This window comes from Pantherophis guttatus, chromosome 5 (genome assembly GCF_059756535.1).
Source record: "Pantherophis guttatus breed Tessera chromosome 5, ASM5975653v1, whole genome shotgun sequence".
Classification (NCBI taxonomy): Eukaryota; Metazoa; Chordata; class Lepidosauria; order Squamata; family Colubridae; genus Pantherophis; species Pantherophis guttatus.
In genome coordinates this window covers 54,748,758-54,773,771 of record NC_142067.1, presented here as the reverse complement: position 1 = coordinate 54,773,771, position 25,014 = coordinate 54,748,758, and the positions used below count along the sequence as shown (strand labels likewise).

General features: G+C 37.1%; 1 long non-coding RNA gene across 1 annotated transcript in view; it reads left to right on the top strand.

Moving 5' to 3' along the window:
* LOC117655772 (uncharacterized) overlaps window positions 1-25,014 on the top strand; it is a 58,341-nt gene that overhangs the window by 29,913 nt on the left and 3,414 nt on the right. Inside the window, exons 4-5 of the long non-coding RNA XR_015734474.1 lie at window positions 9,913-10,004; window positions 24,819-24,923. This is a non-coding gene — a long non-coding RNA (uncharacterized LOC117655772). The remainder of the gene's footprint in view (window positions 1-9,912; window positions 10,005-24,818; window positions 24,924-25,014) is intronic.

The following is a 25,014-nucleotide window of genomic DNA, read 5'->3' as shown; positions in this document are numbered from 1 at the left end:
TTAACTCTACTGTTCCTTCCTCCATTTATTCTGGCATGTTGTCCCTTCCAGGCTTGGAACTGTTTGCTGATATCAGTTGATCTGGCCAACTCCTGTTGCCCTCAGTGTAGCTGCCTCCCCTCTCCCCCACCCCTTGCATACTGTACATTCTTTCATTTTGCCACAGAAACTTTACTGATTTTTGCTTTCGAGAACACAGCCTTCCCCCATCCTTCAGCATCTTGATATCAATCAATTTCCTTCCTTCCTTGCAAAGCTTATGTCCGTATAATTTATACTGTAAGGGCCAATCAGAAGTAGGCACGCTTCCAGCACCCGCTTTTTCACCAATAGTTCAGGTTCAGTCTCTACTATCTCCTTTTAAAGAAGAAAGAGAAGGAGAAGGAATACCTTTGCCTGAGATCTTCAAGAGCCACTGCTAGTCAAAAAATGATCTTCATAGGCTCATTAAGTAATTTCTTAATGTGTTACAAAAAGCAAACATAGCTTTTAGGTACATAGGGAAAAAGCTGGAATAAAAAAATAGGTAACACCTTTATTGGAACCAATTAAATCAATACAAAAAATTTGCAAGCTTCTAAGATGTTCAGAGTTCTTCATGAGGTAAAATGAAATGAAAAATTGGGGATAAGGAAGAATTCAGGGATTCCAAAAACTTGGCTGAACATTTTAAGCCATGTTGTCTCCTATCAGGAGTTATTCTGAGATGAAATTTATGGATGGAATGCAGAGTTCCCTGTTAGGTCTTGATTCTATTTGCCCTAATATCACTTGCATGATGAGGAGTTCTGGAAAACTAAAAAACTTACACACATTATATTATTTTGGTCCTTTCTGATAAATATTATCACCCAACTATATGTTTTAGATATTCTCATTATGATGTTACAAAATTTAAGTTCACTTGGCTCCAACAGTTCAAAATGTCTGTTTCAAGATTCTTATTCAAATAAAGAAATTTTACCTACCTACTTTTTGAAAGATAAATTGGCTGTGATTAGACACTGTTGGCCTCAGAATGATTGGAGTATTTTGTTTAATAGATAATTAGAGTTTAAGAAAAATAGTCCAGATTTCCAAGCTGAATTGCAAAGGAGGCTTGTGGGTATTAAAAAGGGAAATGATGCTTGAAAAAGACTGGCCAAGAGATACTTTTATAAAATATTTTTGCATATATTTCAATTCTGTCTGGCTACAGAGACTCTGAGTGGCTGACAGCAAATAATAAAGCCGTAGTTGTTAGCATAAAAGTTTTATGTTCATTCTTCCTATGGAAAAAATTCTTCCAATTTGGCAGAGACATAAAACCATGTTGTATCCTAGACATTATTCATAGGAGTATGTATATGCACTCCCTCTTCCAAGGGCACTTCCAGATATATACTGTATCTTTACTCTTTCACTAATTATGTGATTTCACAATATAATTTTGGGCTTGTTCAGTTGTTCTGATTATTGGAATGGACATTCCTTTTTTTTTTTCAGAAAAGATTTTTATTTTATTTTTTTCAAAACACACACACACACACACACACACACACACAAATAAACAATGCATTTTTTCTGAACAGAGTATTGGCCGAGTCAAAATTTGTACAGCTTTTAGTTTTCTCCAACACAATTTATATATTTCACTTTTTGCCATAATATTCTTTCTCTCTAATTTTTTATTTTATTTTCCTTCTATTTCTTCTGATATATAACCAATATTACCATTCGCCCTAATCTCTAATCAATTTTTCTTTCCCCCCACATTACTTTTTTCCAAATTACAACCCTTTTATTTAAAGTCAATTATTTTTCTAAAACCTAACCCTAACTCTAAATCATCTTATTCAAATATTTTACCATTGCTCCCTTTTCACAACATAATATAGTTTCAAATATTTTCCCTAGATTCCATTATTCTAATTATAGATATTAGTCAGGGGTGAAATCTACTTACCTTCCTTACTGATTCAGAAGCACAACTTCTGCGCATGCGCTGAAGGTAAAAAAACATTACTTCCTGGTTAAAACCAGGAAGTAATAACACCCGGGCGGTGATTGCTACTGGATCGCTGAACCACAAGGAAAAATCGCTACCGGATCGGGTGATCCGGTCCAATCCGGGAGCATTTCACCCCTGATATTAGTATTCATACAATTTTACATATATAACCCATTTCCTTCCCTCTTTTCCATTTCTTTCCTTTATCAGTTTATCCAAATACTACAATCAAATATATTACTACAATTCACTTAAGTATATAACACTAAAGTCATTCATTTCTATTTCTCAATTCCAATTGTTTTTTTAAAATAAACCCAATTTTCCATTGCTTTTTCAATTTAATTTAATTTAATTTAATTTATTTAATTTAATTTAATCCAATTTATATACCGCCCTTCTCCCTGAGGACTCAGGGCGGTGTACAGCCAAGATAAAAAACATAGAATACAAATATTAAAAAACATTTAAAAATTGGCCCGAAAGTTAAAAAATCACAGACTGATTAAAAGAATTTAAAAATTTCTTCTTAAGCCAACCTGGCTTGCTGGAAAAGATGGGTTTTCAGGGAACGACAGAAGGCATTGAGGTCATGGATTCTCCTTATCTCCAGGGGCAACTGATTCCAGAGGGTGGGAGCCCCCACCAAGAAGGCCCTCCCCCTGGGGGTCACCAGCCTACATATATATACTATCTACACCTCTTCATAATAAATCATAATCATAATCAGTAATATTTCCCCCTCTTAGCAGTTAATTTCAATTATTGCTCAGTGTCTTAATCTCTTCATGTTAAACAGTAAACAAAGTCAATTTTCATCTTTTCCCTTTCCCTTCACCTCTTATTTAATAATCCATTGATACCTTTTCACAATACAATATAATTTCAAATGCTTTAGCTGATTTCCATTATTACAATTAAAGACCTTCTAAGTAGTACAATCACATATATTAAACTTACTACAATTCATTTATAATTATAGATCTTACTTCAATTCATTTATAGTTCTAAATATAAAACATATTTTCCTTTTTCCTTTCCATTAACTACTCCTTTCTCCCTTTATCCCATTCTCTTATTTTCTTCTTTTCCCTTCCCCCCTAGTTTTAGATTCCCTTACTCTCCTATTGTGCCCTGTATTTCCATCTGCTCTACTCCTTTTCCCCCTTTTCTCCTTTCTTATTTTCCCACTGTTGATCCCAGTGTAATCATTTAAATTTTTTGTGTTTTCTCTCTTCCCCACTTCTTTCTCTCCTTGTCTCTTTCCACCCTCTCTATTTTTGTCATTATTAATCCCAATGCAATCTTTAAAGTTCACATTTGTTCCTAATCTTTTTCCCTTTCCTTTTCTTCCCTTTATTTGTTTCCTTTTTCCAGTTAATTTTTTCCTTACTCCTCTCTTTTTTCATTGTTACTCCCAACATGGTCATTTAATTTTTCATAATCAATGTCTTCATCTTCAGTATTAATTTCTTGCTTCTCATTCATAGTTTCTTTATCCACTTGGGTATGTTCTAGCACAGTCTCTAGTTCATCAGGGTTAGGTTTTCCATGCATCATTATAATCATTTCATTTAATTCCAATTTGAATGATATACGCATCATTTTAATCATTTCAATTAGTTCTTGCGCCATTTTGTTGTTTCTGGGTTGTCGTTGTTTCAATTTTAAGTTTTATTATAATCCACCTTCTTTTGTTGTCGAGATCAAACAACTTAAAAGAAAACAAATCCTCCTCAATAGTTCCCACTGCTCTTACCACTTTAAGAATTTTTTTTTCCAAAATACAAAGTTAACCGTTGTAATATTTTTTCCATCTGTAGATGTCTCTCTCCAATCCACAATTCCAATCAACAAACTAAGAAAATATCCATTTTATTTATTAAATCCACGTTGCCAATATTTGCCAATTTCCATCTTCTTCTTCTTCTTAATTTTGTATTCCCCAAAATCCAATTTAAAATAGGTGCTGGTGCTGATAATCACCTATAAAGCCCTACATGGCTTAGGCCCAGGGTACCTGGCGGACCATCTGTGGCCAGTGACAGCTCCCCATCGCCCGGTGCACTCTCACAGGGAGGGCCTCCTTGAGGTCTTGTCAGCCAGACAGTGTCGGCTGGCGACTCCCAGGGAGCGGGCCTTCTCTGTGGGTGTGCCTACTCTGTGGAATCAGCTCCTCCTGGAGCTCCGGATGGCCCCTGACCTTCGCTCTTTCTACCGTGACCTCAAAATGTGGCTATTTGGCCTGGCTGGATTGGACTGAAGAGGTTTTTTAATGGGGATTTTATTGGTTTTTATATTTTTATTTGAATACTGAATTTTGTGTGTTTTCTATCATTGTGAGCCGCCCTGAGTCCTTTGGGAGAGAGGGTGGCATACAAGTTTCATAAAATAAATAAAATAAATAAATAAATAAAATCCAATTTCAAATCCAATTAAAAGACTTCTGCTACAGGGCTTTAATTTTAAGTTTTTCTTTGTTCTTCCTTCAATGGTCAAAGTTTTTAAAGTTATTTCCAGTCCTCTTTACAGCTATTTCGGGTTTCTTCTTCTAATAGTTTAATTATCTCCACTCAAATTCTAATCCAAAAATCAAGTTCCATTTCAGGCTTTAACACTTTAAACTTCCGCTTTGTTTTTCTCTCTCCATTAACATTCCCCCAAGCCCATTAGCTGCTGTTTCTTCGCTGGGGCACCTTTTAACAATTTAAAAATATTTCTTTTTTACCTGTGAGCTGGCAATCACCCGGTACCAGTACTCCATCCAAATCACTGCTCCTGCTCAAAACTTAGTCCAGTTGCCCCAACTTTATGGCCGCTGCTATGGCCACCCCCCCCACCGCTGGGTCGAAGAGTTTCCTCCGACCTCCAAGGAACTTGCCTGTTCCTCTTGGTCTTCTGAGGTGCCTCTCCTTCTTCTCCGTCCCTATAGAACAGATCTGGTCCGAAGAGCCCCCCAACAGCAGTTTGTCAGCTCGGAATTTTGCAAAGCTCATCAGAGCCTACTAAGTCCCGACTGTCTCGCCGCGATGCTTCGATTGAATCCCTGGAATGGACATTCCTATGAGTCTGCAATTTCTACTGGAAACTGAGAGATATCAGAGCTTGCTCTCCTTAGCCAACTAGACAATGAACATCGCCTTGTTCCATCTGCTCAGCTTTATGACCATATACAAATTCCTTCTCTACTGAGGAATTTTTAACTCCAGTCACATATTAGTTGCTAACCTCTAAAAACTATATTAAAGAAAGATGAAATGTTTCAGAAAACATCAGTCTAATTCTCCCTCTCCCCATATCAAATTTTAGACCAGATACTTTATCACAAGGAGAGTGTCCTTCCTGTTTAGAATCTAGTGCAGATTTGGCACTTAACCAGCATTATTTGTATTAGGAAATTTTAATTTCCACCAAATTCATGGACACTGGCTTGATCACAGCTATGCAAATTTCCAGCTTGTTCCCTCTCCTTCCTTGCCATCAAAAAGAAAACACTTTTTAACGTTCCAAGGTGTCATGTGGCAGCAAACAACCTTGAATGTGATAAACATGACTGCCTTTGATGATAAAATGCAAGAGAGTGTGTACACACACATACACAGACACACTTCCATTGAAGATAAAATAGAATGGAAAAGAGAGCCGTATGTATACACAGAGACACGCTTCAATTCCATTTTATCTTCAAAGGCACACAAAGACATACACACAAACATATTTCATAATGATTGTTTGGCTATTTCTTGTCTATTATACCGAAGCAAATCATTTGTAGGCTTAAAGGTCAAAGTTCTGCACGTAGGTGATATGGCTCATCTGGCAACCCTGAACTTTTGTTCCGAGAACAGCACCTACGCTGCTGGGCAAGCTGCCAAGACAGCTGCACCCACATAAAACTCGGCACTGCTAAGATGAAAGAAATCTGTCTTTATCAGAAAGGGGTTTGGTTTACCACACCTCTTCCTCATTTTCTCTTTTCCTTTCAAAATCTATAATTTTACTTTTATTACCCACAAATCTTTATAGTTATCTGGTATCTTGAGGATGCATTGATTTTTTAAAAATTATTACTGATTCTAGGAAGTTTTAAAGATACTTTAGGAAGAGCTGAAATGACAAAATGTACTCAATTAATTATCAAGCAGCATTACTCACTAGGGTAGGTTGTGAAAGCTGTCAACCCATCTTCTTCCCAAATACTAGTACATCGGCCTTCTCTTGGCAATATTGATTTCAGCTATACAGGTAGTCCTTGACTTACACCAGGTGACTTATGACCGTTTTTCACACTTATGACCATTGCCCCATCCCTATGTCTTGTGATCAAAATACTCCACCTGGCAACTGACTTGTATTTATGATGGTTGCAGTGCCCCGGGGTCATGTGATCACTTTTTGAGTCCTTCTGACAAGCAAAGCCAATTAGGAAATGAGATTCACTTAACAACCATGTTACTAACTTAACAACCGCAGTGATTTGCTTAACAACTGTGACAAGAAAGGTCATAAAATGGCAGAGTCATAAGAAGGCAAAACTCACTTAACAACTGACTCGCTTAGCAACAGAAATTTTGGGCTCACTTGTGGTTGTAAGTTGAGGACAAAATGTAGTCTAACACAGCTAAAGAACAGCAGAATGGGTAGAAGTTTTCTCCTCCATATATCCTTCAAACAAAACTAGCTTTTTATGCATATGCTGTATATCTTCCTAACTTTTCTCTGTGCAGATCTTTCTCTAGTACCAAGGGAGATTCTATCTCCCAAAGCATAGGGTTCTCTTCTGGAGCTTTAACAAACAATCAGAACAACAGAATTAGCATGAATAATTGTGGTATATGGATCTCTGATTTATGACAGTGTCCAATTACTTTGCATACTGTTTTTAAATGTGGTGATTTCTGCTTAAAATATTTTAGATTGTTTAAGATACTCTGAGCCATGGTTTCCCAGTTCTCCTTTGGGAAACTCAAGACAGGAGGCAGGATTCCCCTTTCAGGCTATATCAGTCTGTGCCAGGGACCACGGTTGCAGGCTCAGAGCTGTATTCTAAAAAGGGTCCAAAATAAAAGCTGCCTTTGATTTCATTTTATTACATTTACATGTAATTAAAACTGAATATTGCAGATATGCTTATTCCCCAGTCATTTATTGAATGATCTCCTATCACATTGCAAAGTAATTAATTATTTTATTCAATGTATATCAATTTGAGTCTCTGGAGCCACACTCAAGGCCTGGGAAGCCACATGTGGTCCTAGGAGCTCAAGTTGTTAACCTCCAAATATTATCTCCAATTCCATGTGTAACATTAGGAGTTATTCTGGAAATTGCAATCCAGCAACATCTGAACAGCCTTGTATTGCCTATTGCCCATATTCTGATTAAGGCTATTAGCCTTGCCTAAGTGAGGACTGCACAGTGTTGATGTTTCTTCCATCCTGTTCTGCAATTTGCTGAAAGTATGTGGTCACAATGGGGTAGTCCTACCAGTTCAACAAGCAGCATGTTAAGTCCAGAAAAAAGACATCAGAGCAAAGAATATAACTTATTCAAGGAACAGATCTATTGGTTGATCAAGATACTAAATTCTAGATTTCGGCCATTTTTTTCTTTAAAGGTCAAGATTTATAAATGTAAAAGTATATACAGGAGCTTGAGTTGTAAAAAGCTGGCAACACCCTGATCTAGGCTGTCTGAATGGCTATTCATCACCATTTCTATGATAATTGCTACCTTGGGGGAAGAATGTACTCCTGGTGTTTTTTTTTTTTTGGTCTTCTTCCTGCCTTCCATAGTTGTGTCCCTTGATCTGCCCTCTTGGCATTTTTGCAGCCTACTTTGCTTACCATACTATTTTTTTATAGTAATTGAATTTCTAGTAATAACTGCTTGCTTTATGTTAGCATGCCTCTCCCTGCCTCCATTAACAGCCAGCTGGGAGAAGTATACATTCACAAACACACACACACAAACACACACCCCAAGCCAATTGACATCCACACTGGCTCTAATAGTAGAAGGTACATCACAGGGGTGGGTTCTACTTACCTTTACTACCAGTTTGCAACAGGGTCGCCTGCGCTTCACTCGTGCGCGCGTCTTGCTTCTGCGCATGCGCAGATCGCCAATAATGACATCTGGAGCGGTGGGCGGGGCCTCCTGCCGGTTTTACTACCAGCTCTTGCGAACCAGTCCGAACCGGGGGCAACCTACCACTGGTACATCAGCGTAATGGGATATATCCTAAGAAAGAGGGATAATAGATATTATCTCTTTGTAAGGTTTGCTTATGTGGTTTTCAGTTTGGGGAGGAAAAAATAACTTCAAATCATGTTTTGCTCAATCCCACTCAATCTCATAATCCCCTTTATCATGCTAACACGCAAAGGTGACTGGTGACAATTTAACTTCAGCATTATTTTCAAATTAAATTTAATCTGGTTTTAGACCCCACCCAAGGTCTAAGTTATTTGTTTAAGGACATACTTAGGGGAAAAATATGGGACAGATGGTCCCAAACCTATCTTCATAAAAAAGCTGCTTTTGAATTTAAGCATACCATATTGTAAAAGCAAGCTCTGTCTTGTCTGACCGTTAACATATCCTTGAACATTCGACCTATTCTTAACTTGCTGGAAATTGTCAGGGCATACAAAATGGGAACAAGTTTTTACAAGCAAAAGCCATTTTTAAGTGTACAATAAATGGCTCATTTCCCACCCACCCCCTTCCTCCTTTACCAATTAAAATAGAACTATTTTGAACTATTTTAAAATATGTGCTAGAAATGAAAGTGGCACTAAGAACTGTACTCCGCTTTGAATGTGTAAACTATTTCCTCTTTCACCACCGCATCCTGTACGTCATTTGATGGTTTTGTCAGTTACATTCAGATAAAAGTAGTTTAGAGCTGCTTAAATTCTTAATATTTATTATTTTTTTTAAAGCCAGAGAGGTAGGATACATTATTTGTGATCCCAACTCCTAGATATGAATGGTTGGGTCTTTTCAGCAACAATGATCTATAGCAGTATGGCCCCTTTATGACCAATTCATAGCTGGCCAGGGAATACTGGGAGTTGAAGTCCACAGGTCATAAAGGGGCCATAGTCCCCCATCCCTGCTCTAAAGGGTCTTCTGTGATCCTTTCCTCAGAGGCTTTTTAATGCTTTGTCTTCTGCAATTCCACATAGGTTGCAATCTTACATCATGCTAAACTATGTTATTTAATTGGTGAATGGCTTGTTGTGTTGTGAATCAAGCCATTGGAGGTTAACTTAGTTTAAGCATTTTATTGGAGCTCAGTCAACTGAGTTTAATAAACCATAATTGAACTAAATCATGATTGTTTCATGTGTGAACCTGATCACCAAACTGTCTGCTGAGACATCCTGACTCATTGTAGCTGATCATAGGACATGTCCATCCTGGTGGTCTAAGTTTGCATACATATCCATGTGAGCTAAGAGCCATGGTGGTACAGTGGTTAGAATGCAGTATTGCAGGCTAACTCTGCTCACTGTCAGGAACTCGATTCCTTCAGTTTCTGACTGGCTCAAGGTTGACTCAGCCTTCCATCCTTCTGAGATTGCTAAAATCAGGATCCAGATTGTTGATGGCAATATCCTGACTCTGTAAACTGCTTAGAGAGAGCTGTAAAGCACCATAAAGCAGTATATAAGTGCTATTGCTATTGCTACATAAAATTCAGTAGAAAATAAATAATAGTAGATGTAGCATTTTAATAGAAGAAGAGGAAGATGGGGTACTGTTTTCTCTAAACTCTTCTCATAAGGCAGAAACAGAAAACCCTTTATTTCTAAGCATGTTTCACAGTACTTGGGATACAATTTCTTTAGAAGGAAATGATAGAAATTCTATTGTGTTTGTATGTTATAATATTTCATGATACATTTATACAGGCTGAGCAGTGGGAAAAGGCTCACAACATTGGCTTGCCAACAGATTCTGTTCCCTATCAGCCATAATGGAATCATTATACCAGAGAATTAAGGTAATTTCCTTTTAAAATCCACTCCAGCACAAATTGATTTCCTACGACACTCAAGATTTCAGTAACCTATTAATGTTCACTACAATATCATTAATGTCTACGATATCTTTAGTCATTTTAGCTCAGATTTCTGCATCCCACCAATACTATCACCTATCTTTTTTCAGGTCTTAAGAAACATTCCTTGCAGCCATCCATTCAGATACATGTCCTTATGTCCCCTATGATCCTGTCCTTCCACCTGAAACAGTCTATATCCGCCTTCCCCAATCTAGTAGCTTCCAAATATATTGGAACTCTATTTTACAGAATGGTGAGAACTGTGGGGCTACAATCCCTTTCCTACCCACAATATAAGCATTGCTAGGATGCTGGGTGGTATGGTGCCATTACTTGCTCAGATATTGCTACTGGCTGAGTAACTATCAATCTGGATGTGCCATAATTCCATTGACACTCCTTCATGTAACTGGTCTTGCATCAGTCTTATTGTAACCACCATACTCATATGTGTTTTGCAATATTTCTCACCACACACTCCCTGACTCTTCATAAATGGGAAGCACCACTGAGAATTGCTTGTTTAATTAATCTTCAGTATTTATTTATTTATTTATTTATTTATTTATTTATTTATTTATTTATTTATTTATTTATTTCATCTGTCACCCATTATTTATCAGTCACCCATTTTACCACAGGATAACTCTGGCCATCTTACAATATTAAACAGATAAAACTATATAAATAAAATACTACAAAAATATAAATATATAAAATACAAAAACTAAAAGTTGGAGAGGGAGGGAGTAGGATGAGTGGGGTGGTGGGAGAGTATGTGGGAACTGTTATTAATCTATCAATTACCCCCAACACGAAGCCCCTCCTTTGGAGCCCCAAGCCCTCTGTAGAAGGTCAAGAGGGTTGGAACTGACCTTACTCTGGAGGGGCAGAATGATGGCAGAGAAGGCTCTTCTCCTGGATTCCGACAGCCACAATACCCTGCAGCATGCCTCCTCTGCCAGAATGGTGAGGTGGGCCAATTCCAGTGGGATGACATGGTCCCACAAGTAGCCTGGACCCATATCATGAAGGCCTTTAAAGATACCAATACCTTGAATTGCACCCAGAAGCAAACTGGCAGCCAATGCAGCTCATAGAGCAGTGGTATTACACAGACCACTCTTGGGCCCCCCAAAACTGCCTCCACTGCTAACACTCTATACCAGCTGTAGCTTCTGAATGCTCTTCAAGGGTAGCCCCATGTAGAACACATTGCAATAGTCTATATGTAAGATGACTAGGGCTTGAATGATTGAGTGCAAGAACTCATATATATCACTTGAGCACATACTTTTCAAGAATTCATCCTGATCAATGTAGAGAACAAGATATTAAAATAAGTAAATACCAAGGAACTGAGTCATTAGTCTACTGGAGGCAGGCTGATGACCTGTGAGAAGCACAACAGAATGCTGAATCAGAGCACATGATTTTATGAGTGAAATTTAGACTGGATCAAGTTAACATCAGCCATCATTCTAGTTACCAAGAAGCCACATTATGATTCTTGGGAAATATACACTGTTAAATTAGTAAGATATTTTCTTAATCCTTGGAATTATTTGACAGGATGACTATGAAAGAGAAGAATGGATGAGAGAAGTAGAGAGAATGTAGAATCATATAGAAGGTTAATTTTGACTTTGTTTAGCATTTTAAAAAACTTAAAATGAACTATTAGCAATCCTCCTGAACCTTCACAAGCCTGACTTTTTGTGTGCCAGTTTAACTCTTGAAAGAAGCAAAGAATAGGAAGGTTCTGTTTGCCCAAGGAGATGAGGGAGGAAAGGGGCATAACTGCTGATGAATGAGCCAATGGAATCAGGGCCAATTCTAAAGATTTGTCTTGTGGTTGCCATTCAGTTAAAAATTATTTTCCCAATATTTAGACAAAGATATCAATAAAGCTGTTGACATGGTTCTCTTGATAGGTATGTATGGATTCAAAACCTTAAGTAAACTTGTCTTCCCCCTAAACTAGAAATGGGCAGCCAATGGGTTCTAAGCCTATATGTTGTCCTCAGCCAGAAATATCTACAGTATTTGGTAAAAAAAATTGGCATGACAGCTACAACAGTGCAATCAAACCTCTATCTGGTTTGTATACGTGTTGTGGATTCTGGGAGCACCCTTGTGCCTCAGATGCATTTCACGAGACCCTTACATGAATTTCAAATATACTCTGGGTTGGCTGGGTTTGTACAACATGTTGGTCAAAACTGAATAGACTACTGAGTCTTAGCATAGTGTTGGAATCCAGCTAACTTGTTTTAGTCTGCATATTACATCAAGTAACAACTGCAATCAGTAAGTTAAATCAGTTTGGGCTTGGTTTGAAGGAATAAGGGTTTATTCATTAACCTCATTTTCACAATTTGGTAAGCCAATCCTATACTCTAATGAGTGACATTAATCAATAAAATGAGCAGAATTTAAAAAAGAAAAAAATAGTTCACACTTCAGGGGTCCTCAACCACGGCATGCCAGAAACCGGACATGCAAACAAGCTAGGCCCAATCCATGGGATGCAGGCAGCACACGAAACCATGCCCCCTGCAGTCCATGGAAAAACCTCTCTCCATAGAACAGGTGTCTGGTGCCCAAAAGGCCACTGGTATAGATGCAGTTTGCTTGGTTATGATTAAGTATATCATGTGAACTCAAGCCAAATGTTATTTATTTCAGACTATAGTTCAGTCAGTTTAGTCAAGACTAGAAGCAGAAACTGTGAGTTCTGATCCTGCCTTAAAATAAAGCCAGCTGGATGACTTTGGGCCAGTCACCCTCTCTCAACCTTAGAAAGGAGGCAATGGCAAACCAATGATGCCCAGAAACTACATGTGCCCATGCAACCACCAGGAGACAAGACTGACTGGAAGGCAAAAAATAAAAACCAAGCCATGTCTTAATATGGTATAATATTCTCATCAGAGAAACTAGAGGCAGAAAACAGAAATATAGGACACCTTTGCCAGCATTGGCATGCAGGTTTTGACAGAAAAATAAAAGTTTGCACACCCTTCACCAAATGCTAGGGGATATTTGTTGCTATATTGCAATAACTGTACACATACTCAGATCAACTACGCAGTAGTTTACCAATGTCTTTAAGCAGACTTAGACAAATTAGTAGTTTTCCTACTAAACCTTCTCTGAATGAGGTTTTAAGAATAGACCCAATCTGTTTGTTTTGGTAGGTAACAAACATGTGACCACAGAGAGTGAGAACTAAAAGGTGCCTGCTGTCTCTCCATTGTGACCCTCTACTTGCTGAGAGTGAATTTATACAGCTAGGAGTTTTTCCTTGGCTGCAAAAACCCCTTTAGTGATTTTGAATCCTAAGAAGTCTAATTTCTAAATCCTGCTGAAAGTCTGCATGGATGAAAATCAATACCTGATGCAGAAGCTGTGAACATTGCAAAATGGGTATATATTAATATCCAGATGATTATAAAAGGAAGAGAGAAAAGAGAGCTTGAATATGCACAGTATAGATCCCTCTGGCCTTATATCTGTTATTTGTAAAACTATAACATTAAAACAGTTCTGAGTAGCTGGTTCAACGCAGTTGCTCAGTAACTAGTAGCCAAAATAAAAAAAGCAAGCATCTTGTAGACCTCAGTAACCATTAAACAGCATGATTGTTTAGTGAGAAACATTTAATTGCTATATGAGACTAGCTCTCAATGTACTAATGTATATGAGTTCATCAATGGAAGTGGAATTTTCTTAAAAAGTTTAGAGCAGACCCAGAATAGATTTCACTTAAAGCTAAATTTCCTTTGCCTTTAACCTAATTGGGAAATAACACCAGCAGAAGCTTTTATGAGTCCCCATGGTGATTTGCATTAGTGTCATGGATCAGCAAGGAAGTGTAATCATTCCTGACTAAGCCCTGATTAATTTGGACGAGCAATTCTTTAGTTGCACTTGGAGACCACTAGGCCTTTTGCTTCTTCTCTGAGATTGGTATTTTGAACATTTGGGCTACTCAGTCTGTCCCGTGCAGGGAAATTCATAGTTTAGCTATTACAAATCATGTCCTAGGCGTTTACTGTCCACATATGATGGTTAACATCAGTTCACTTTAAACTTTGTAACTTAAGTCATGTCCCTATTAATCAGCACATGTGTTATTGTTGCTTTTTTTGTTTTAAATTTGGCCTAACTGCTTTTGCTTCCTAGCATTATTTGGGTGGGGAGGGGTGGGGATTTATGTTTTTCTGTTATCTGGTCTCCAGTGATTATTTATATACTGATATTGATTGATTGATTGATTGAACATTCAGCTACACCATAAGAATGGCACACTTCCAAAACTGAGCATGTTACCTTCTGTACCACTGAGCAAACAACTGTCCCATTCCTGTCCTTCAAAAGTTGAAAAGGCACAGGGTGAAAGGAGAGGACAGCACTATTAGGTGTCAGGAAAGTCTGTATTTGTAAGTTTGGTTCTGTGATAGTATCTTGTTTACATCAGAGGTTGGTGATTTGGGTGATAAGTAAGTCCTAATGCCATAGAATAGATCGCATGCTACATAAGAGTACTTGTTCCTTAGCAGCAGTAAGATACTTATCCATATAGCTGAATCCAGTGCAAAAGAGCCGTGCAGACAATCGGAAACTTACCACAGGACCGTTGGTATTCTGAGACATGCAGACATGATTTAAGAATTTTTTTTCAAGAAAAAGTTGTTCTGAGATAGATATTAATACTATAAAATATGTTATGTATTTTAAATACAAATGCTTTTATTCTTATTAATGCTTTTGGTTATGCAGTGGTGGGATTCAAATAATTTAACAACCGGTTCTCTGCCCTAATGACCGGCTGGGTGGGCGTGCCCATGGTGGGCATGGCGAGGGGGTGTGACAGGCAGGAGGCACCCCCCTGGGAGCAAAAATGGGCCATGGGGGGAGGGTGCCACACCCTCCCAGGCCCTGTTTTGGGCCTAGTAGGCCTCCCTGCACTTACCTGGGAGCCAAAATGGGGTGCATGGGGACTTCTGAAAGGGGTGGGGAGGGAAGGGGCGGGACCAGCCAGCAATTTAACAACTGGTCTGGCTGAAGTAGTGCAAACTGGTTGAATCCCACCATTGTGGTTATGTACCATACTGTAAAGTCAGGAATATGATCAGTATGAGCCTTAAATGGTCGCATTAGCTTTCAAGCTACATTTTGTATAATATGAATTTATTTATTTATTTATTTGTTTGTTTGTTTGTTTGTTTGTTTATCAATTTATATAGCTGCCCATCTTGATAATGATTCTGGGCAGTAAACAAAATAGCAAAAATAAAACAAATGCATATTCAGAATTAAAATACGCAGCAGCTGAGAAAACAAACCATCATCAACATAGCCAGGAGACAGGTACCTTCACAGTCTTGGGGCCAGATCTTTAGGGCTAAGCAGAGTGGGAGCCAGTCTAATTTCTACAAGAAGAACGTCCAGAAATGCAGCTATGCTGATACACTGCAGAGAGGAAAGTGAAAAGTAATCCCCAATGATCGCTATGGCACAATCTCACAAAAATGGTCTCACACTTGACGATGTCCCAGACAGGTGCCCTTGTGACCCTCAGAGACTCACAGAAGACAACAGTCACATCTCCTCCCCATCCTGGGGTCACAAAATCCTGGAAGGCACATTTCAGAGAGGGGACACACCCAACTTCCATGCCCAGTTAGATTTCAGTGATTCAGGGCAGGGCAGCATTCACATCCACAATTAAATTGTAAATGAAGGAAACTTTATTGCATACTGACCTGGTATTCAGAGGCAGCAACCGGTGTCCAGAGCTGTCAGAAATCCAAAAGCTCCTGAGGCTGAGCACAAGGGGCCAGAATGTGGTATCAGTCCTAAGCACTGAGGCTACCTTCCCCAAAAATGTCCTGCCCCTATTTTCCCATACATATCAATGCCATCATATCTTCTCCTACCCTATCCCCTCTCTCATCCATCAGTCCCAAGGAATCCATATCATTCATCCGCAAACAAAGAGGGATAGAGAGGCTGATTAGAAGCACTTCTGCTTAGCTTTCAATACTCCCGCATAGTCAGACCCTTCCTCCCCTCCTCTAAACCATGTTGATAGTATGGTTTAAAATTAAAATTGGGGAAATTTCTTTCCAAATAAAATTATATATATTCAGCTAAGAATTGTGGCATTATAAGAAGAGAGTCAAGACTCAGTGAATCATTAAAAAATAATAATAATTGGCAGCCCCTTGTATGTTAAGTTTCCACCAAATTGTTTGAACATATGATATGATATGCCTTTATAAACAATCTACTGCTGCATCTAAGCATGCCATAAGGAGAGCATTACTCGAGGTATCAGATCTATCTAGATCTGAATCTTTACCTTCCCTCTGTACTAACAGAACTTCAGAAATACTTGACTTGTTACTTAACAGTGAATTTAGAAGGTCATGTACTGCCTTAAGGCTAAAATGTATGGTGTGCATTTTGTGCCTTTTATAAAAGCCAGCCCTATCCTTTAGCAAGACCAAGAAATTAACTGCAGGATCTGGAGAGGTTTGGGGGTGGATGTATGTTACTAAGTTCACATTTATCTCAATTCAAGGTTTTATGAGGTAAAAAATAAATTCAAGAAAGTTTAATGAAAAATCCAAACAATAGGCTCCTTAACAATAGGAGTAAATTTAGACCTTGCTCAACAGATATTCCCGAGTTCATCCTTAACTATTCCCCTGCAGAAGAAAATTAGATTCTTCAAAAACATTGCTTTTGAAGATACCCACAAAAGATGAAAAAGCTATCCCCCCCCCAATAGGGATATTTAACCTCTGCTGACAATTATTTGATGAATCTCTTGGGTTACAAACATTTTTGGCACCACCCATTGTATACACTATGTAAATATGTAAACATAGATGTTCTTCATCAAGATAATGAACAATTGAGTAACTTAGTAATAAATTACATTATTATTTAATTTAATTCCAAGAGCAGAACTTTTTCTAAAGAATCTGAAGCATGGAGCATTTTTTAATCCATTACTCATGGTATTCTATGTTAATGTAATTTTCTTCTCCATTGGTTTCTGGCTATTTGAAGTCAATGGTCTAGTAAATGAGAGTGTGAAGAAATTTAGACTACTAAGATAACCCTTATTTAAATGACTTGTTTGGTCGCTCTTCCAATCATCAAAAGAGACAGTTACAAGTGAAGTTCTTATCTCCATAGTAGATGGAGCTCCAGCTTCAGCTCCATTTTTCAGGGAGAAGAGAAATTGATTCTATAAAAGAGAGGAAAACTCTTGGGCCTCAAAGTGTTTAACAGAAGAGCAAAGTTTTTTTTTTTTATTGAAAAAGTTTTTCAAATACAAGTTTTTCCCCCTTTTTTCTCCCCCTCCTCCCTAACCCCCCCTCACCATCCCTCCCCCTGTGACTTCTTCAAAGTAAAACCCAAGTTCATAACAGATTATATAATACTTTACCATCCCCTTACTCCATCCCCCAAATACTGACCCTTTCTTTCTAATAATATTATTATATCCCCCTTCTACTATACATTTCAAAATAACATTCTACTATAACATTGTATAATAACTTCTGGTTTAGCATAGTAATATTATTATAACTCCCAATTTAGCAATAATCTGCCCTTTTTCTCCTCCCCCATACATATATCTCTTAAATCAAACCTTTTATGTATATTAATATAACATTTCAAAACAACCTTCCACTTTAAGACTATATAATAAATCCTAATTTAACATTTAATCTTTTGTGTATATTAATATAACATTTCAAAGCAGCCTTCCACTATAAAGCTATATAATAAATCCTAATTTAACATTTATTCAACTCATAGTCTATCCATTTCCTCCACTCCCATAAGTATACCTCTTAAACATCCCTTTTCTTAAACTAAACAGTCAATAAACTAGCCTATCTCCACCCACTTTCCTACAAAATTACCATACATAACAATTCTTAATATCTTTATTCTTCTGCCCACCCTACTAAAAAAATATTCCCTTATATAAATAAAATCAATGACTTTAAACTTGTAATCCATATAATGTCTTCTATAATGTCTTTCAACTGGATTGTTAACTCCATCATCCATATTAGGGTAACATGACATCCTAATTCCAACAGAATGTTCGGAATCCTCAGTTATCATCTGCCCACATCAATAATAAATATCTTCATGTGTATAAAAAAAGAAAACAACCACCCGAGTGACATTATAATTGTATTCCATATAGTATCTGTAGTAGTGGCTTTCTTCAAGATTATTAATTAATTCCAACCATCATAATGGGGTAACAACCAGATCTTCTGCGTGCCCCAACGTAGCTCTCTTGCCATATAACTCAGCATAAACGTAATACATTTATCAAAGAATCCAAAATAGATAATTCCAATCCAACAGTTTAAGGCCCTTTTCACATCCCAAAAATACGGCACTGCAGAGGTCTGTCACTCTCCTCAAGATAATATAAACCAATACTTCGCCTCATCTGTCTTTTCATATATTCAATCATCTTTTAGATAACTGGCAACGCTGTTGCCTAGTTTAAAAAATTTTGTTTTTGTGAGACCTATTTCTTTTTTTCTTGACTTTTTGTGGGTTTGATCTCCATCCTAATTTCCTTTCTATGAGTTGTATATCAGCTGTTCGGGTTTCGTACTGATCTATAACTTGATCTTGTTGGTTTTGCTTTTGTGGCTTAGATCGCCATTCAGGTTTCTTTTCTATAAGTTGTGTATCAACTGGTTGATTTCCATGCTTGTCTGTGACTTGATAAATCATCACATTAGAATCCAACGCCCCTTCTCTCGTATTTATAAGTAATCCAACTGAGACATCTAAAGGATCCAAAAGCGATTCATCTACAAAGACCTCTGTAGCTCGATGTTTTTCCATTATTTCCAACTCCTTCTGTTTATCCTGTGTTGTGCCTGAAGATGTTGAACCCATTTTTAGAATCTTATAATAAAATTCTTCCGCTTTTTCAACAGTATTTAATTGGTATCTTTCTCCTTGATATCTCAATATTACACCAACTGGAACATCCCACCTAAATAAAATATTTTATTTTTTAAGCTCAGTCACCAGGAATCCAAATTTCTTTCTGTCTACTAACATCTTGGGCGGTAGCTCTTTATATATCCATATCTTTCTTCCATACAGTTGTAAAGTAGAATTAAAAGATTTTTGCACAATATTATTTCTTATTTCTTTATCTGTAAAATAAATCACCACATCTCTAGGCAGTTGCCTTTGCTTTGCAATCCAAGAGTCCACTCTGTAGACTCTATCAATCTTGCAAAATACCTCCTCAGGATGAACCTTTAAAATCCCAGCCAGAATTTCAGCAGATATTTTCCTTAAATCATCTCTATTATTTTCCTGTAATCCTCTCATTCTGATCGCAATTCTGTGAACCTGTGTTGCATCATTAAAACTTCTTTTTCAATCCGTTGTTTTATATTTTCTACATTGCAAGTCTTATGATCAACTTCCATTTTAAATTTTACTTCTGAGCTATTGTCTTGAATATTTATCAAATCATTTTCAATACTTTGTATTTTATTGTCCAAATTATAAATCTTGTCATCAACTTCCTCCATTTTAGACTCTAATAACTTAATATTATTATCCATCTTTATAAATATTTCTGAAAAAGTATCAGCCACTGTTATAATCTTTTGTTTCAAATTGTCATACTTTGATTGTATCAATTCTTTAATTTCCTGCTTGAATTTTTCAAGATTCTGGTTCACAATCTCATCCCTTCTTGCCATCTCCTCCAAGACAAATTCTTTTAAGTTAAAATCATTTTTCTGAGTCTGTAGGTTTGAAACTTGTTCACGTAGTTTGTAAATGGGAGAATCCCCCCCCCCGCTGCTTGTTTGTCTGGCTTTGTTAGTTTAAACGCCATCCTGCCACACAGACAAACTCTTTTTTAAGAAAAGAAAACTTCTTTCCAAACAAAATCAATATCAGATCTCCAGGAAGAAAGAAACATAAAAGTAGAAATTTTTCTTCTCAGTTGTAACCAGCTGTATTTATTCTGCTACTTTGTGGCTTGTTAAACTATTCAAACGGAAGGACTTTCTCTTTCAGCTTTCCCTTCTCAAGCCTCAGCAGTCGCCATTTTAAATTTCTTTTTTCCTTTCTTCAATATCATTTATAAAGTCAATGAAAATACTTGCGATTTAGGGTCCCAGGTCCAGATCTCATCCTCTTTGCTTAAACAATCTGTTAAGTTTCATTAAAAGGCTTGTTCTCGTCGCCTGGCTCTGCAAAAAGGCAGAGGTCTCCCGAAGCCTGGAGCAGCGGTGAGGGAAATAGGGAGCCTCATTTGCTTCGTCCCCAAGAGTAAAAAAAAACTCTGGGGACTTCGCAGAGAGCTCTACCTGCCCTCACCTGCTCTGTCTCACATTTCCTTATGGAAATGGAGTTTTTCGAGCCACCTTTCAGCTGTAAAGGCGGCTCTTTACAGGCGACGGGGCTGGCGGTCCTGAGGGACCGTCTGGCAGCGACAGAGAGCAAACCAGAAGTCAGAAGAGCAAAGTTTTGAAGAGGGGTGCAGTATAGAGAATAAATACAACTCTTATTTTATTGCTCACCTTAACCCTTACCCTCACCCGAACCTTACATAGAAGAAGCAAGGCATAAATTGCACATAAGTTAGTGCCTACCACCTCAACTGTCCTTGCTACTCCACATTTTGTATTTAATGGTGTGTGTAGGTCTAATATTTCTGATCACATTCTGCCATAATTACTCTTGCAGTGAAAAAGCCTGATTTGTTGCTTGTTTCAAGTGCTCTATTCCCAATAGCTATTATTTAATCCATACATTTATAACTTTAGCTTGAAATAACTATCTTATGAAAGGACTACAGCCCACTCTAGTTATGATGTTATCCTAGTTTGAACTAAAAAAATACAAGCCAACCTTTCAATTTTGCCTCAGCAGAAATCATGCCAGGAGTGACAGGGCACACTAAAGGTTGCTTTTGTTATAGTGCATCATTTACTCAACTGAGCTGTGAAGGTGCATTGCAAATTGATCTAAATATTTAAACATTGATCGTTTATCTGCTTCCACCCTCATATCTGTCTACCACACCCTGTGCCCCCCCCCACTTCATTCTTCATTGCCTAGAAATTATTAGCATGTACAGCAGTTATGGGTTTTATTGGAATTAGTGTGGTTGGTCTTAACACATTTTCCAAAATGGAATCCTACCTCCAGACAGAAACTTTAAGATAATTCCTCTTAATATATCTTATGATTAATGAAACAACATTGCCAATTCCTTTAGTCTTAATTTTTCACGTTCAAGAAAATACAAGTATCATCTCAAGCATAAAAATGAATAAATAAATAATCAATCAATCAATCAATCCAGAAATGTACTGTTGCCAAGTGGAAAAAGTGCAAAGCTAATCACAGTGGGGATTTCCAACATCTCCTTCCCCTTTTTGTCTCTTCCATAGCCACATTTCAGGAAGTGCCACTGCCACAATGTCCCCAAGAGACATTGGACAAAATTACACTTTCCCATCATAGTAAAATTGGTCAGGAATGCTGGGGAAATGTGATTTTTCAGCAAAAGTGTGATTTCTAGAGATAAAAGTTTGAACAATTGCAATTAATGAGTTTCTGCACATTTATTTGGTTGTAAGCTGTTAGCTAGAAAGACTATTAAAATGAGTGAGTCTGCACACAAATGACAATAATAGCAATAAACATGTGTGTCCATGTGTGTATGGGTGATAGTCCAAAAATTAAGATTCGTCTTGAGCCTACTTAAAGATATATAAAGTTTAAAGCCTGTTTTCCAACACTAACTTTAAAAGCCCCTCTGCTTTTCTGTATAACAAAAGCCATCATAAGCATATTTTATGCTCTTCGAAGTCAGGATAGAAGGAGGATGAAATTGGTTGTTTTTCTTTAGGCAAGAGTTGGAGAAAGTCTATTTGCCTAATTGTATCAAGCTCTAATCTACCACATATTATTCAATGCTACACAGAAATGAGAAGTAAGTGGAGGCTATCAAATGTGAATGATTGTTTTTACTGATTTATTGTTTTCTGTTATAACTCCAGATTCTTATGGAATTCGATGGTCCCTAAGTGCATACATTAATAAATAAATGAGTAAGCAAGCAAGTTTCCTTTGAACACTGTCAATGAAGAAAAATCCTATACTTTTAAATCCTATGAGTGGCTATTTGCGAAAGACATTCCTCACATGTTCACACAGCATATTTTTCTCATAATCTAGTGCCAAGTGTAGCTATTTTAAAAAAGCCATTCACGGAGTTAACTTCTGAGTACCAACAGATCTCTGGTTTTATGTTGTTGCCCCAAAGTGTAGCAGTCTAAATTAATTTATTATCAATTAATAAATTAGTTGATAAATAGTTGATGCAGAAAAATAAAATGCATCTCTTCTGCCCTATCAGAGTTTCATTGCAGTGCTGAGCAGACAGTTAAAAGCCAAAATAGCTGATTACGTTTTGGAAGCCTATTGTAGTAGCCTGGACTTTTTTTTTTTTACTGCTATGATGTAACATCTCTTCTGCTTTTACTGTAAATGAGTCACGAACTTTGCATTCTGTACTATTCAATAGCTACACAGCAATGTTAAAACACCAAAATTTACCACAACATTACCACATTCATTTCAGTGTGTTCAATTAAGAACATATTTCATAATTTTGGAAGGCTGCATGTTCCCATAGTGTGTAAGATGAGCTAACAGTTACTTTAGATTTCAGTTCCCAGATTTATTTTTAGCCAGTTTCGCCAATAGTAACAAATTGTTTTTTCAGTGTCAGCTAACAATGTCTTCCCCAATTCTTGTTAGAATAGATGTGTGCTTGGTTGTTATGGGAACCTAACCTATGGACTCTGCCTATGACATAATTGGAAATGCGCAATTCTTAATAGTTAGTTGATCCATATTTACTAAGCACAGTATAGCCCTCAAAAGAAAAGGACAAAACAGCTTGTTTTTCAAAGCTTCAAAGCATGGCAGAAAGAAACAATTATCTTTCTCATCTCCGGTATTTTTTCTTCTCATATTTTCATTACCAGGAATGATAAACTTATTGGTCTTCACGTGGCTAGCAGCCCACTTCCCAATATTGCCATTAGGTAAAAGATACTGGCAGACAGTTGAAGTACATCATAGCATCTAGGTCATTGATGTTACCTTCTCCTGCATTTATATAGCTACTAGAATGTCAGTTTGCTCAGGGAATGACAAAATTGTGGATATTTTTCTATCTCCATTGATTACTGAACTAAACTGGTTGCATTTAAGGTAATTATATTAAGTATATACTTCAATCTAAGCACAGTATTATAACCAATATAAAAGACACTGGGAAAGGATGTAGTGAATTGATATATATCGTATTTTGCTCATTGGAAAGGTTACTTCCTTTAAAAAACATCTTGCACAATAAAACAACTGGCATTAGGATCAGCCAGCATGCTTTTATCTGCTAATGTAACCATATGATGTGAACTGTAATCTGTATGTTATTTCAAGTCCTTTGCATTATACAGAAATTAAAATTTGCAAAAGTAGAAACTATGAAATAAAATGATTGAATTAAATTCCCCCTTCCTATCAATAACTGAAATAGCTTTAAAAAAAACTGTTTTTTGCAGGTGTTATATTGCATTTTCCATGTTTAGTATCTAGCAAGACATGAACTATAAGAAAAATCCAAATGTTGATTTACAAGTTTCTACCAGTTTTTTTTACCTATCACATGCCTTGGCATATGAATAAAAAAATAGTCACTATTTAAAAAATATGTTCATGGAAAAATGAAGCCTCATGCAGAAAAGCCTAGATGTTAATTGGATGGCATATAAAAGGCAACAAGGTCTTGCTAATAAAATGATATATTATACTATTATATAATTATATTAAATTTATTTATTTTTATTTATTTATTTTATTTTATTTCTATACCGCCCTTCTCCTGCGGGACTCAGGGCGGTGTACAGCCAAGATAAAACATTGCATATAAAATTTAAAAACAATTTAAAAAACAATTAAATAATTTCGGCCCAAGATATTAAAAACAACCCAATTAAAACTGAGAGAATGGGATCAAGCCAGCCCGGCTAGATGGAATAGGTGTGTTTTCAGGGCCCGACGAAAAGTCCGGAGGTCTGATATCATGCGTATCTCAGGGGGTAGGTCATTCCAGAGGGCGGGTGCTACCACAGAGAAGGCTCTCCCCCTGGGGGTCGCCAGCCGACACTGTCTGGCCGACAGCACCCTGAGGAGGCCCTCTCTGTGCGAGCGAACCGGTATTATATTTCTAGTCTTAAAGGCGTAAAAAGATGAAGGCTGGTAAAATGAAACACAAGATATGCATCTGCCATTAGAAAGCATGCATAGAAAACTTCCCAAATTTTCCTCAGTTGTATTTTGAAGTGTATTTTACCAGCAAGTACTCTTTTCTTGGGCAATGTTTATACAACCTAGAAAAATGTTCATGTGGCTTAGAATCATTGCTTTTAAAGAACAAATCAAAGCTATCCTGGAAACAAGAACTTAACCTCTGATTTAGTTCTCCAGTTTAAAAGTACATTGAATGAAAATGAAGTTATGGATTTACCAACGTTTTCAGTTACTCGCTTTTATAATGTCCCTTGCTAAAATCAGCATCTATTCATTTAAGAGCTAACCAAGTATGTACATGCACATATATATCTATCTTTTCCACAGAACAATGCTGTCCAGATGGAACATATGCAGCTGAATTTCTACAGCCCTCAGAAATCATTGTACAGGCAAATACATCTGGGATTGTATTTATACTGGAATTATCAGGCAAATATAGTTTGTCTTGTTTAGAGATTTATCAATGAATTGTTTAAGATGAAGTTAAGTGACAACTTTGAAATACAAATAACTACATAAT